Source organism: Strongylocentrotus purpuratus, unplaced genomic scaffold (assembly GCF_000002235.5).
Source record: "Strongylocentrotus purpuratus isolate Spur 01 unplaced genomic scaffold, Spur_5.0 spur5_scaffold_16, whole genome shotgun sequence".
NCBI lineage: Eukaryota > Metazoa > Echinodermata > Echinoidea > Camarodonta > Strongylocentrotidae > Strongylocentrotus > Strongylocentrotus purpuratus.
In genome coordinates, this window is record NW_022145601.1 from 30,668,461 (window position 1) to 30,682,944 (window position 14,484).

Sequence of the window (14,484 nt, forward strand, 5' to 3'; positions counted from 1 at the left end):
CACGCAAACCTTACAAATTTTGAATAGAATCCGGCAATGGGTTTTCAAGAAGAAAAACAAAAATGTCCAAATATACTGCCACTTTAATAGGAACTTTGGGGCACTGCCCATAGGCCCCCTTGTATGTTAATCTATGTACCATCACATATGGAAACGTTGTATCATCCGCTCAATTTGAATTGCGTGCATAGAACAAATAAGCATTTTTCCATGAAAAAGTGAAGTTTTCTAAAATGTGCATTTCTTTCCAGCATTGGGGCGCCCGGAAGTCACTCGGGTAACATTTCATAAAGTACTATATAAAAAGACCATATGCAATTTGTCTGTACTTTCGTCGGAAAAAATACATTTATCCAGCACAATGTCGACTCTTTTTGCGTTGAAGAATAACAAATAGCGAGTTTCAATCACACTTTGGCCGTTCTCGCAAGCTCTCACTCGTTTCACTTTGGTCAAGCGACTTTGGGGCAAGCGGTTAATGAAAATACTAATCGTTAGCTTTCTTTTGGCATTAAACTTGTTTTGATTGATTGTATAATTATGTCGGAATAAAGGAAACAAAAAGGCTCGACCAATAATTTATCAGCGTCTGAATTGACCTTGAATTCCCTGATGCAAGCGCACTAATGACGTCATCTTCGCTAAATCGGTGTCTTTTATCGTAAAATGCGACACTTTCACAATGTTTATATATCTTTTTAAATTATTAGTATTATATAACATATTTTTTCTGATATCACTGAAGTTTTGGGTTTTATTTAATGAGTAATTTTAAAATAAGAGCCATTTTACTGTTTTAATTTACTGGATCGTACCATTAAAGTCGCAGGGTAGAAAGATGCATTTCCAACCGGGCCAAATTTAATTTACGTTCCGACATTCTGTTAAATGGGTTCGAGTTGTAAATTAGGAATCCACTGCTTTCTGCTCAAACAAACATTCACATGCGGAGTCGTTTATCAATTAAATTATTCAAATTTATGGATGCTTCCTAGCTTCCCAGGTGTTTGTGTTGCTGTTAAAGCATTTTTATTCACCTGCTATCATTCTTTGTACTCCAATTACCAGAACGCAAATTTCATTTTGGTTTTATCATGGACCTACTACAAATGGACACTGAACGGTACCATAATATATTCATGCACCTGACTCTGTCAAAAGTATCATAATGACATCCCGAACATACTTCCAAGCTTTGATCTCATCACGACCGCCGCCAGTCAGCCATAAAAAAGACAGAACTGTGACTTGAAGAATCTACAAAACCCCTGCGCAAAAGAAACTGAATCGCTTAAAATCAAGGAAATGCATGTGCAGTTGTGGCATAAATATGAATATTAACGTGTATGAAGTTTTTAACAGAAAATTAGAAGTAGTTTACAAGTGAAACCTGTAAATTTGGCTATAACACAATGATTTTAAACTTCTTTTTAAAACTAATCCTATCAGTTTCCAAGGAATAGAAGGTAATAGGACAGTACAGACTATGTTTGTTTCAAAGTTTGGCAGGTCCAGATGTATGTCCACCAGTGTCCTCTTCTTTAATAATCAATCTAAAATCACACAAATTGTCATATTTTGGGGTTCACTGCTCCCCTAACTGGTCTTAAATTACGATAGTTTTCCTGAAAACTACCCTCCGGGCCCTGGCCCAGCGAAAATAATCTGAAGAAATGTAAAAGGTCCCTTTGTCTGTGATGATGCGTGATTACATAATCAACATTGTCGCGTCAAATGAATGTCCTAATCAACATACATATTTTCAGGTGGCGGTGGTCATGATGTGATCAAAGTAAGACTCTCTTTAGGGTCCATGGTTTTATAGTTTCATCGGAGTCGTTTATCAACTATATGTATTTAAATTTATGAATGCTTCCTCCCCAGGTGTTTGTGATTTTTAATGCATTTCATTCACCTGTTATTATTCTTTGTACTCCAATTGTTAGAATACAAAATGCATTTTGGTTTTATAGTTGTATGCAATAAGTAAGTCAATAAAAGAGTATGTTCTGCACAATAAAAACAATGTGTGTCCCTATTGTACAATGTGATGTGTCCCCTCATTTTGTAATAGTTAATTTACCCATTCATATAATGGAACTACCTGCCCGATGAAGCCAGTGGCCTGTGACCCCTGAGCACTCAACACCGTGTGAGAGTCAGTTTGTGGTCAAATTCTTTTATGAGAAAAATACAAGCAAACGTTTCCATATGTTGAACAATTTTAGATCATCCTTGCCAAAGGATGATCCCTACCAAGCTTGGTTAAATTCTGGCCTTGCATATTTGAGAAGAAGTCGAAAATGAAAATCATATGACACTCTCACACGCAAGCAAACATCTAGAAGCTTGAAATGGTTCAACAGCGATATGTGTGCTTCATCTTCAATGTCCAGCGCAGAACAAGCAGTTAATTAATAAAAGTGAAGCTGAACCACCTCAAGTGGCCAACATTACAAGAACCTGGGGCAAAAGCTCAATTGGTGATGATCTATCTCATCACCAACTCACTGATGAACTTTCCAAACATATTCCTCACTCCATCTACTTCTCTGCAGAGAATGCATTTTCAAAGGATCAAAGTTCCTTATGCATGAACGCTGGTCTACCAGAGGAGCTTCTTCCATGATGCGATAGGACTCTCGAACTACACCGTTAATTGTACCTCTGTTAACAGCTTGAAGCAAGAGGTACACAAGACCCAGCTCCGTTAAAACAGTAGCTGATTTACTCGCATGCAGTTAATTTTACATTGAACGCATATTTTTACTGCACCTCAACAATACACCCGACGATGGCCTGTTTTTTTAAACATATAATTATTTCCATAGAGGCACCTTTGGGAGGCATACATCCAATTTGAACAACTTTAGATCTCCCTTTCCTGCAGGTGATTCCTACAAATTTTGGTAAGAATCATGCAGCCATGGGTTTTCAAGAAGGAGAAGAAAATGTGCAATTACTGCGACTGACGAACTTTTGGGCGCTGCCCCAGGCCTCTCCCCTAGGGGGTTCGTACCACATTTGAACAAATGTAGACCCCTTGGCTAAGGACGATTCCTACAAAGTCTGGTTAAAATCCGGCAATGTGTTTTGAGAAGAAGTGTAATTTACGGACGACGGACAAAAAGCGAAAGCAATAGCTCACTTAAACCTGTGGCTCGATTGAGTTAAAAATATTTTGTACATGACGAAATGTTCCACGCTAACAGGTTATATACAGTATTTTCAAAGGTAGTGTTTCCTTTTTGCAGCCAACATTAAATTCTGTAGAACTTTGCTGGAATTATGAATATGTTATGTATGTCCTATCTGTAAAAATGTTAGCAGTGTTCTAGTATTCAAATTAGGCAAAGAAGCCGTTTACTTTCTAGATTTAGCTGTCAGACGCTATTGAGTGACTGACTTCTTTTTTTCTTTGGTAATAACATATTACATGAGCTGTAAAGGTTACAAGAGCAATTTTTGTCTACATCAATTACCCACTTCTTTTAAAGGCCAAAATTAAAGTGATTGAATCATTGCGCAGCACAAAAAGTACGACCTTTCGGTACAAGGTTCTGAATATCAGACTATTCAACTGAACGACCACGATTGCTAAATTCCATCCGACAACTAAGGATCGTTAATTTCCCACAAAAACACATTTTCAAGCCCTTTTGTTTTGAGGGAAGTTCTAAATTAGTATTATCTTTCAAATGAATTTAACCTTTTCATTTTGTGGCCTGTAAATGGGACTTGTCAAAATTATTGACTCCTTAATTTGGGGAGCAAGAAAACGAAATGAGGAACGCACCTGTAGTCTGAAATTGTCTGGATTTGTTGAGAGTACCATAAATAATCACAAAATAAAATAAATAATCACAAAATAATGAGGGGCGAATTGTGGAGGTATCAGTAGATAAGGAATCTTTCTAGATTATTGCACCAAACGCACATTCGAATCAATCATGGCCCTTCCTGTGAATATTACTGACAACACGTTCCCATTATAAAAATATTAATTTTACTTTTAGAATGATAATGCCCTTTACCTCTTGATTCAAAAGTTCTGACAGATTAAAAACACTGTTATTTAAAAAGAATCCTGCCAAGTTACAGTTCATATTACAACTATTGGCTAGTCAAGATTCACTTGCAAGTAGGAAGAAACCTAGATTTGAAAGGCTCTAACTAACCAATTAGTATAATCCATAAAAGAGATATCAAATAAATTGCTGATAATTATGCACAAATGATTCTTTGTTGAAGTTCGGATTTTAATTTCGTTTACAATATTTAAGCAAAAGGCCTTTCTGTATAAGTAAATCTTCCGAAGCCAACGCAAATAAATTCAAATCATTTGTTACCTACTAATATAACTCGAGACTTCAGTTTATGTAGGTACTGTGAAAATCCAAATGTTTCAGCTAAAATAAATTAGCGCTCTTACAAACAAAAATGTCTGTTACATAGTGCTTTACATCACTGAAATAACAGAAAGCTATGCTGAAAATATAATTATATTTTTTTGTTTGTTTCTGGTTGGCCTCTCCGCTAACACTGATTACAAACAAGTTTAAAAACTTGAATACCCTTGATTGAAACAAAGCTGTGTATGTCATAGCTAGTGCGTTACATCACTAAAATCGTCAACAGAATGATATCTACGACAATGTTAATTTCATACACCTCACCGGATCAAAGTCCAATAGAATGTGAAAACGGACTATTATTAACGATAACAATTGGGAAAAACTGATTCGATTGATTCCTTAATTCTCCCAACTACATTATTACAATTTCATACCTGCCAACCTGAGACAAGAGAAATTAGGAGTAAATTTTTCTGGATGGACTACGAGGTCGCGAACCACCGAAGGATTGGGGTAGTAGCCCGTAGATTGGAGGGGGGGGGGGGGGGGGCAGAGATGCCAACCCTATAGGATGGCTGTCAGTAACATTTACCATATTTGTCCGTAACAAATGGGGGTCTTTCCGTAACGCAAGACACCGCAGCATAATTTTCGCGCAAAACGTACACAAACACCCAATCACTCTTCGAACCTACCATATTCAAGTCCAAAATAAAGATGTGCATAAAAACGTTTTTAAAAATCTGTTTCCAGTCAAAGGATCTCCTTCTCGGGTACTCGCTCTTTTGAGTGAATCCATGATAATATTCAGGAAGAAAACACCTCGTTCAAGCGTCGAATGGCAAATTCGAATCCACAGTCAAATGGCAGAGCTCGTATTCTACACACGCACACGTACACTCACCAGTACCACAGACACACCATACAGCCCAGGCCGCTAGGCCCGGCGTTCATGAACAACAACACACCGTATACCGCACTGCACTTGCAATGCGCCCGCTGAACCACCGAAGTCTTCGCTACTATATTGCGGGCGCCATGCGCACGATCATCTACCCCCATGCTCCCCTTAAAAGGCACGAACGCACGTAGAATACGTAGCGGCCGTGTTGTTTTGGAATTAAACAAGATGGCGGCGGACGGACCATGTGCGCGAAAGTGTCTATCCAGTGTAGTCAAATTCAGTGAACCTATGAGTGAATGCGTGCGACATGCAGCGCTGTGTGCGGAGGCTATTTGATAAGGCGGCATTCGCTATATAAAGTACTTATGTTTATCGTTTCCCCGTAAGGCGTGATCTGGTTATCACGGCCGTCAGATGGTAAAACGGTCTAACTCGAAATTTTGACTTTTTGAGGTAAATTCACTTTCCGGGTAATGTGAGGGCGCTATTTCCAATGGTGCTATCGAGAAAATCCCATCATGTCTTCTTTTCGAGATAATTTCCGCTATCTTGGTACTTTTTTGTATTTTTCCTTCAGATTTGTTGGTAAAACGGTCTATCTCTGAGTTAGCCCATTGCCGGTAATATCGTTTGGGGGTAAAACGAGCTATCTTTTACATAAACCTTTTAACCTTCTGAATTGAGATTTTTTTTTATCATCGCTGTCAGATGGTAAAATGGTCTATCTTCGAGTTAGTAGTATGGCAATAGTGTTTATGGTCTTTCTAGAAGATAGACCATTTTACCATTTTATGATGTGTAGTGGGATTGTATTCATGTGCTGTGGTTAAACAGTCTATCTGCACAAAAATCTCATTTATTTTATAATAAAAACCCCAAATAAGCACAATATTCTTCAGTTATCAGTGTTTAATATGCTTCTTCTTGTCCCATTGCTAAAAATGGATTATACCCATCTCCTAAAAAAGCTGAAACCTCTAAACTTCAAAGTCATTTTTCTCAGAACAGCGATTTTCGAGTTAGACCGTTTTACCATCTGACGGCCGATCAGTGCTGTGTTATGCTTTAGTCTTATGCAACAGTCGTTTGTTTTAAAAATATTTTAAAATTACAAAAAATCGGAGTTTTGAGGCATGCAATCGGAATTCGGAGTGGGTATGAAAAAAGCGGAGTAACTCCGCCTAAATCGGAGTGGTTGGCAGGTATGCAATTTAATTACATTTTAGATGAATGTAAATCGTCTCAAAGCAATCAATTGGCTCTATATACCATTCTAGACATTTAGGTGTTGAAAGATTTTTCAAAAAGCTTGTCTTATGTCTTATTTTTAAGGAAAAACGGTTGGGAAAAAATTCAAAAATGGTTGGGAGAATTTACTGTTAATCATTGTAAGAGGGTGTTGCACAGTGACGCCTTCAAAGAAAACCATAAATGTCTTTGTGGTTTGTGAATGTTCTCAGGATTTTTTGCCTGTAAGAGGGAAAGTACAGTAGAAGGAATATAACAAGTAACATTTCATACATATTTTATACAATTTTAACAATGTTACCGAGTCGTTTATCGTTTATCGTTTCTTGTTGGCAATGCAATCTTCTACTTCTACTTCTATCGTAATACTCATCAACGCCTGTTCAGCATCTAGATGAGGGTAAAGCATAGAGTTGTTATATACAGCTCTATGCGGTACAGTTCCTGAAAAGGGAACTAAATTGAATCAAGAGCCACCTTGAACTGCTTCAAAGAAGGCATAAGTTCATTTGTATGAAAGCAGAACAATAAGAGAAACAGAATGGCGAAAGTTTGAAATAAATCAGACCAATGAAAACAGAGTAATGATTGTTTGAAATACGAAATCACAAGAGCTATGCGATATCAAAATAGCAATTTTGTCAGCGGATTGTGACGTAGCATACCTGCCAACCTTTGAAGACTAAAAATAGTAATCATTTTTTTACGAGGACTGTGACGGAGTGGAGCGACAGAACGAAGGAGCGAAGCGACCAAGCGGGGGGTGGGTGTGGGAGAGGGCTGTCCCCCTCCCACGGTAGGGAGCTTTTGGTATTTTCAACATGTAGGAATGCCTTTTTCCTTCACTTTAAACTCATTTTTCAACACTTATGCAACCCCCTCCCCATAAAAAATATTTTAAACAACAAGGACTAAAAGCTCAAAATTCCCCTGATGAAATAGAACCTGGAGGAGAAAAATAAAGGGCTGTGCATAGGCGTGTAATGAGGTACTCAAATACCCAATTTTTTTGTTGTTGACACCACCATACTACGGTAGAAGTATCCCAGGTTCGTCACTGAAAACTCAAGCGATTTACTTGGAGTTGCAGTTGAAGGTGCTGATTTAATAATAATAATAGTAAACAATGCTGTTTTTAAAACCAAAGATGACAGACTAATTTTCCTCAGAGTCCAAACAGAAATCTGGACATTTGGTCCCACTTTCTGAGTGGTGAGTTGACAGTGATTGAGCTGTGAAACTTTTTTTTACTCTTGGTACCATGCCGGTGCTCTCCCGGGCACGCTTAAGCGTTGGATTGCACAGTGCCAAGTAAACGGGCAAAAAAAAATTTTTTTTTAAATTAATTTAAATAAAAAAATCATAATAATTACGCCAAAATCGGAGTAGTTGGCAGGTATGACGTAGTCACGGACAATGTGTGTTGACACAAAGGGCCTACCAAAATGTATTACTTTGTAAAGAACAGGGGTGATAGTGAGCACTAAAAAAAAAAAGTTTTTTTGTTTTCCCCTCAACCACGCCCCCCTTGAGTAAAAAAAAAAAGAAGAGGATTCGAGGGTAAAAAATGGCATCTAACAACATTCCCCCCTTTCGAGTAAGAAAATTGGGGGAAAAATAGGGCAAAATAGGTAAGAATAGAGAAAATAAGAGGGAAATTGGGATATTCAGGATAAAATAGGGAAGAAAAAAAAAATTGGTAAAAAAAAAAAAAAAAAAAAAAAAAAAAATCTGGACTTTTTTTTTTTTTTTTAAATCGGGAAGAAAAAAAAAATCGGGAAAAAATCGGGAAAAATAAAAAAAAATCGGAAAACCGATTTAAATCGGGTTTTTATCAGGCCTGAAAGAAACATCTGCAATAGGTATTTTGTGTACGCTATAATAATAATAATAGCTCACATTTATAATGCGCCTAATACTACGTTTCTAGGCGCGGAACATATTATTACCCTGGTCATGATGTATTGTGCTTTACTGTAAACTAATTTTGTAAATCGAGTAAAAAAATGTCCTGTACTTTACATATTTCACAGAAAGCCATGTTGAGAATATAATTATACATTTTTTTTTCGTTTCTTGTTGGCTTCTACGCTAACCAGGTATACAAAAGCGTTTAAAAATCGAATACTGTCGACTTGTCTGAAATATAAATCTAAAAAACAGGTTTTGCACGTATACTTCGCGATATTGTCCATAGATAAAGGGGTTCCCTGCCCTCTACAACACGATGGCTTTTGATAGCTGAAAAACAGTATACATGTATCTATAAAAACTTATTTAACATGTGTGAAATAGATAAACGTAAAGAGAGGGGAAACATGTGTTGTATATTTCAAATGCCCAGAAAATCGACCTCTTGTCATGTACAACTGTCTTGCGTTGCATTGTTCGGTTTAGGCATTCTACAAAAATATTGCTCCTCTTTCATTTCTTCGTGTTTACTTGGTTTACTGTTTTCATAATGAATTTACGGTGATAATGAATGAAATAAGTGTAATCATGTAAATATTAGGTTTACTTGAATTGACGTTTGGTACTTGTCTATTTTCTTTTGAATCATGTGAATATGGACGACGACTTAACATTTATTTAACTTCAGAACATTAATTGCTAGGCTTTTATGCTTGATTTCAAAACTAAACCAAGTATGCACCATTTCAACAGCAATTATATGATTTTCATTCTTCCGCAGGGAGTCCAAAGTGTATTGATCCCATAGCACTTGACGTATGCACCGGAAGTAGGGGAACAAAAAACAAAAAATCAGCAGTAAAGGAGTAAAATTTGTTTGTATTTTTAAACAAAAAAGAAAAAAAAGAAAAAAAGAATAACAAAACCTGAATAGAATCAATTATATTCCATTTAAAGAAAAGGAAAGTAAACAGAAAATAAATTTCCTAAACAATCTGCATGCCCCTAAATTTATCAATGGAGGATTTTATAATAACGATACGCCATATCATGGAAATATTATGAGAGGATGGGCAAGCTTTTGTGCGTTTTATTATGAGCCCCTGAACGATGGCGTACTAATGGGGGGGGGGGGGGGGGGCAATTGCCTCCCAAATAAAATTCAAACATGGTTTATTTCTAATTTCGATACCAGTGATTTACAAATGTTGGTGAAATTAATGACATGGTTTTCCGGAATTCTTTTTTGTAAATCATATTTTTGTATGCGTTTGTTGAAAATTACAAATCCTCAAATTTACAGTCAGGCACAAAAACATGCTTTTTAAGAAGCCTTCATGTCAAGGCATGCATAACGGTGGGGCTCGAGCCCCCTAATTCTTTTGAAAAAAGTATTTTAAAGAGAAATAGAAAGAATGAGTGACCTGCAAGTGTCACAAATGAGGTATCAAAATATGCTCATCTGACCGTAATTAAATGCCTAAAACCCCCGAGCTTAAGGAGGCTCCGCCCCCTGGACCCCACTAAGGGCCCTAAGGCGCCCTGTATGCTCATCTGACCGTAATTAAAAGCTAAAACCCCTGAGCGTCATAACCTGCCAGTGTCACAAATAAGGTATCTAAATATGCTTATTTGACCGTAATTAAATGCCTAAAAGCCCTGGGGCGGTATTCTGAACATTGTTGTAAGTTTTGTGTTATCTTTTGTTGTATCTCCCAGAGATAACACAGCGCTAATATTGTTGTAAGTTGGTATTCTGAACATCATTTTATCCCTGTGTTATCTCTTGAAGGACCGCCTCTATCTTATCTTTGACCACTGTTGACACGCACATTTCTATGGACCCTACCAATCAAAATGTGTTTTATATAAGCATGATAAGTAGGTCAACCAATAGGAATACTTTATGCCATATCTGAAGATGCGCCTAGTGCATAATAATCTTGGGTGTATTAGATATTTGAGCGCTTATTACGCGCGTCATCATATGCGCTGTGGCATGTGGATCATGAAGACAAATCACGCTTTCACTATATTGGTTAAGATGAGAGCATTAAAATCGTCATATCCTAGCATGTAATTTATTAGAAAGTTCTCATCTATGATTTTTCCGGTCAACACACAATTTTCTTCTAACTCGTCTATTGGCACGAACTTGGTTCTGGGCAAGAAATATTGCCGCTATTATATCAACACGAAAGATACAACAACCCACTACCTGTTGTAAATATTGTTGTAAATACCATGCAAGATAAGATAAGATAAAAGATACAACAATTTTCAGAATACCAATTATCTTGTCATATTATCTCTCGTGCGCATATGCAAATGAGGATTAAGCGCCATTTTATTACTAATAAGCACAATTACAAGCGCACCAAAGTTTAAACGCAGGCGCTACCAATTAACAGATGAGAGAAAAGATACAACAAAAGTTACAACAATGTTCAGAATACCAACTTTATCTTATCTCCAAAGATACAACAATATTAGAGATAACACAGGGTTCAGAATACCGCCCCTGAACTTCCTTGACCCCCGCCCCCTGTACTATACGCCTATTTACGCTCCACTCGCTTTGTTCGCTACTGAAAAACGTTCCGCGGGGCCTGCATGTCACATGTACATGTAGAGTGGTGGTGATGCAGAATTTTCTTCTGCCCCAAAACATCTTTGCTCACTACGCTACTGCCCTTGAAAGATGAGCCCCTGGAATGTTTGCCCCCAATCCCAAACTGCTTCTGGCACGCCTGGCCATGAGGCAGTGTTGGCATTGAAATCTTCCGCTGAACATACTGAATACAAAGTTTGAATTCTTGTGTTACTGATTGCGGCAATCGTCGGTGAAATTGGGCTTAGGCAAGCTTTTGTGTTTGACTGGGTGTCAAATTTGAAAGAGCGTACAAAGGTACAAATGACCAAACCATCTTGGTTTGATCAAAATCGGTTCAGAGACGGCTGAAATATCGATAAATATATTACCATCTCTAATATTTGTGGGACCCCGCAAATATTTGATAATTTTGAAGATGTTTTTGATCTCTCTATTTAATCGTTATGATCGTAGAGAGAGATCAATGAAATTGTGCATGTTATGATTTGTTTAGGTTATTTTAACAAATCATAACATGCACAATTTTATTATTAAAAACCAATGACTTTTTAGTGAATGCCCTCATGCGGATTAACAACTCTTTTCAATTGTTAAAAGGCTTATTACTAGGTCGTTTTGAGCATGGTGCAGTTATGACTATTACATGTAGCTTGAAATGAAATGGTGCAGGTATTGGTTACTAAAATTCAATTTGACCAGAACTGTACTTTCTATACCCAAACTCAACTATCCCTTTAATCACCTCAAATCCAATGAAGATGCATCAATATACAGACTCCCTCGGGGAAATTATTTGGACAAAATAGCGAATAACAACAATGGATTATATCATCGTGTTTCCAAGCTCATTCTGTTGTTGTATGCGATCCTGTAATGGACATGTGTACGGCAAGTGTTGCTGAAACTTGTGAAAATTGCTGATTTCGATCGTTTTTTTTTTTTTTTTTTTTTTAAGCTTGTGAGTGAGCACCTCGGTAGCTCCTCCTCCAAGCTCTTCATATTTGTTCTCTTATTTTTGTGAACTTTGTGTTATATTTGTTAAATTTGTTACCAGCTTCAATAGTTATTCGTCAGGAATAAACAGGACATTTTGTTCGGTTTTTAAATCCCAAGAAAAAGGAAATTTGCTTTCATATTTTGATCTTCTACTGGAAGGTGTGTAGATGCTGCTATAGGTCTACATGACTCTTTTACATCATTAACTCAACATTGAATTCTTCTATCTATACATCTGTAAATTGACAAGTTCCTCCCTCTTTTGTCCTGGGACAATAACACCTGTCTGTCTACATTTAAATTGATGGCTCCAGTGAACACTCCTGATGACTAGAATCATGCAACTGGTAAGAACTCTCAACATTCTTCTGTTCCTGTTCCTATTCACCAGATCTGTTCATGCTTACAAACAATCTGTGTTCTATCATGAAAGAGGTTGTCATAGCAGTAGCAGGTGCACCTATTCATGTAAATATGGATCTTCAAGAATACAGTATTACTCTAACACTGTCGCAACCTTTCAGCTACTATTGCGATCAGGTGATGTTGATCCTAACCCCGGACCGTCTCTTTCAACAAAAAATTATGATCAACCTGGTGGAACACATTCTAATACTCAACACTTAGCTAAAAGCCGTATTCAATATGACACAGCTTCTCTTCATAAGTTGAACCCCCCACACCACGTCTACGTGCACCAGCGACTACCCTGCAAAGTTTGGAAGACCATAACTGATGTTGGCTTTGGTCGGTCAAAGAAAACTCGTCGCGGCAAGAACACAATTCCGAAATTGAAATCTCCTGACGAAATAACTCTGACTACTCTAAAAAATAACTTGTCTGATAATCCGCTCAAAGTAATGAAGAAGGGGCTCAAAATATCTCACCTAAATATATGTAGTCTACTGCCTAAAATAAGTGACTTACATATAATGTTAGAGAACAGGCCTATTGATATTTTCACATTATCTGAATCACATTTAGATGATACCGTTCTTGATTCAGAATTGAGTATTGATGGATATAAGCTGGGAAGAGTTGATAGAAACCGTAGGGGAGGTGGAGTGGGAGTGTATCTTGCAGACCACCTGATGTATTCCCGCAGATTCGATCTCGAATCCCGTGAAATAGAAGCTTTGTGGATAGAGTTAAAGTTTCCAAATACTAAACCAATCTTAATTGGAACATATTATCGTATAAGGTCATCGATAAACTCTGTAGACAAAATAACATGCAACAATTGATAAAATTACCCACTCGTATTACAGAGACAAGTAGTACTTTGATTGATTTAGTTCTGACAACTGTACCTAGGAATATATGCCATAGTGATGTTGTTGCCCTTGGTCTGAGTGACCACAACATTGTGTATACTGTACGGAAGCTATATAGACCAAAAGTCCCCCCTAGAGTAATTACCTATAGAAGATATAGACACTTCAATGAAAACACTTTTATAAGTGAACTTGATGAACTGGATTGGTCAAATTGTTTAGTAGTGAATGACATTAAACTAGGTTGGTCCACCTGGAAGTCTCAATTTATGAAAATATGTGATAAACACGCCCCCCTTGTCACTCACCGAGTGAAAGGTAGGAAAACACAATGGGTATCTGATGAATATGTAAATCTTACCCGGATGAGAGATAGGTTAAAGAAAAAGGCAGATAAAGAGAATGCTAATGAGGACTGGGTACGGTATCGATCAGTCCGCAATCAAGTAAATAATTTGGGTAAATTGCTAAAGAGGCGCTTTTATCATGAAAGTGTCTCTGAAAATCGTAAAAATCCAAGGATACTATGGAAAGTGTTACGAGAAGTGGCTCCTAACGACAGGACGTCTTCACAGTATTTAAATGGCCTTGATATTAAGGGTGTTATTGAGACCGATTTAACGAAAATTGTAAATGAAATGAATAACTATTTTGTGTCAATCGTCTCAATTGTAAGTACCGATTTGGGAAACTGTAATTCAAAATTACTGTGTTCAACAATAAGTGATTGGAATTCATATTTGTCTATTTCAAGTGAAACATTTACCTTTGAAGAAATTAGTGAGGATTTTGTAAGGAATGAACTTAGAAAATTACAGACCACTAAGTCCACAGGTCTTGACACAATAAGTGCTCGGCTACTGAAAGCTGCAGCACCTGTAATTAGTAAACACTTTACTCACTTCTTCAACTTGGCTATACAGTTGGGAAAAATACCAAATGAGTGGAAAGAGAGTAAAGTTATCCCAGTGTTTAAAGGGGGTGATAAAAAAGATCAGAATAACTACAGACCCATCTCTGTTATACCTTTAGTAATGAAACTTACGGAATGTGCTGTACATGAACAATTGCAATCCTTCTTTGTAGAACATAATATGCTAGTACCACAGCAGTCTGGGTTCCGTAAGGGACACAGTACAGATACAGTGCTAACATACTTCACTGATTATATCCTCAGGAAAA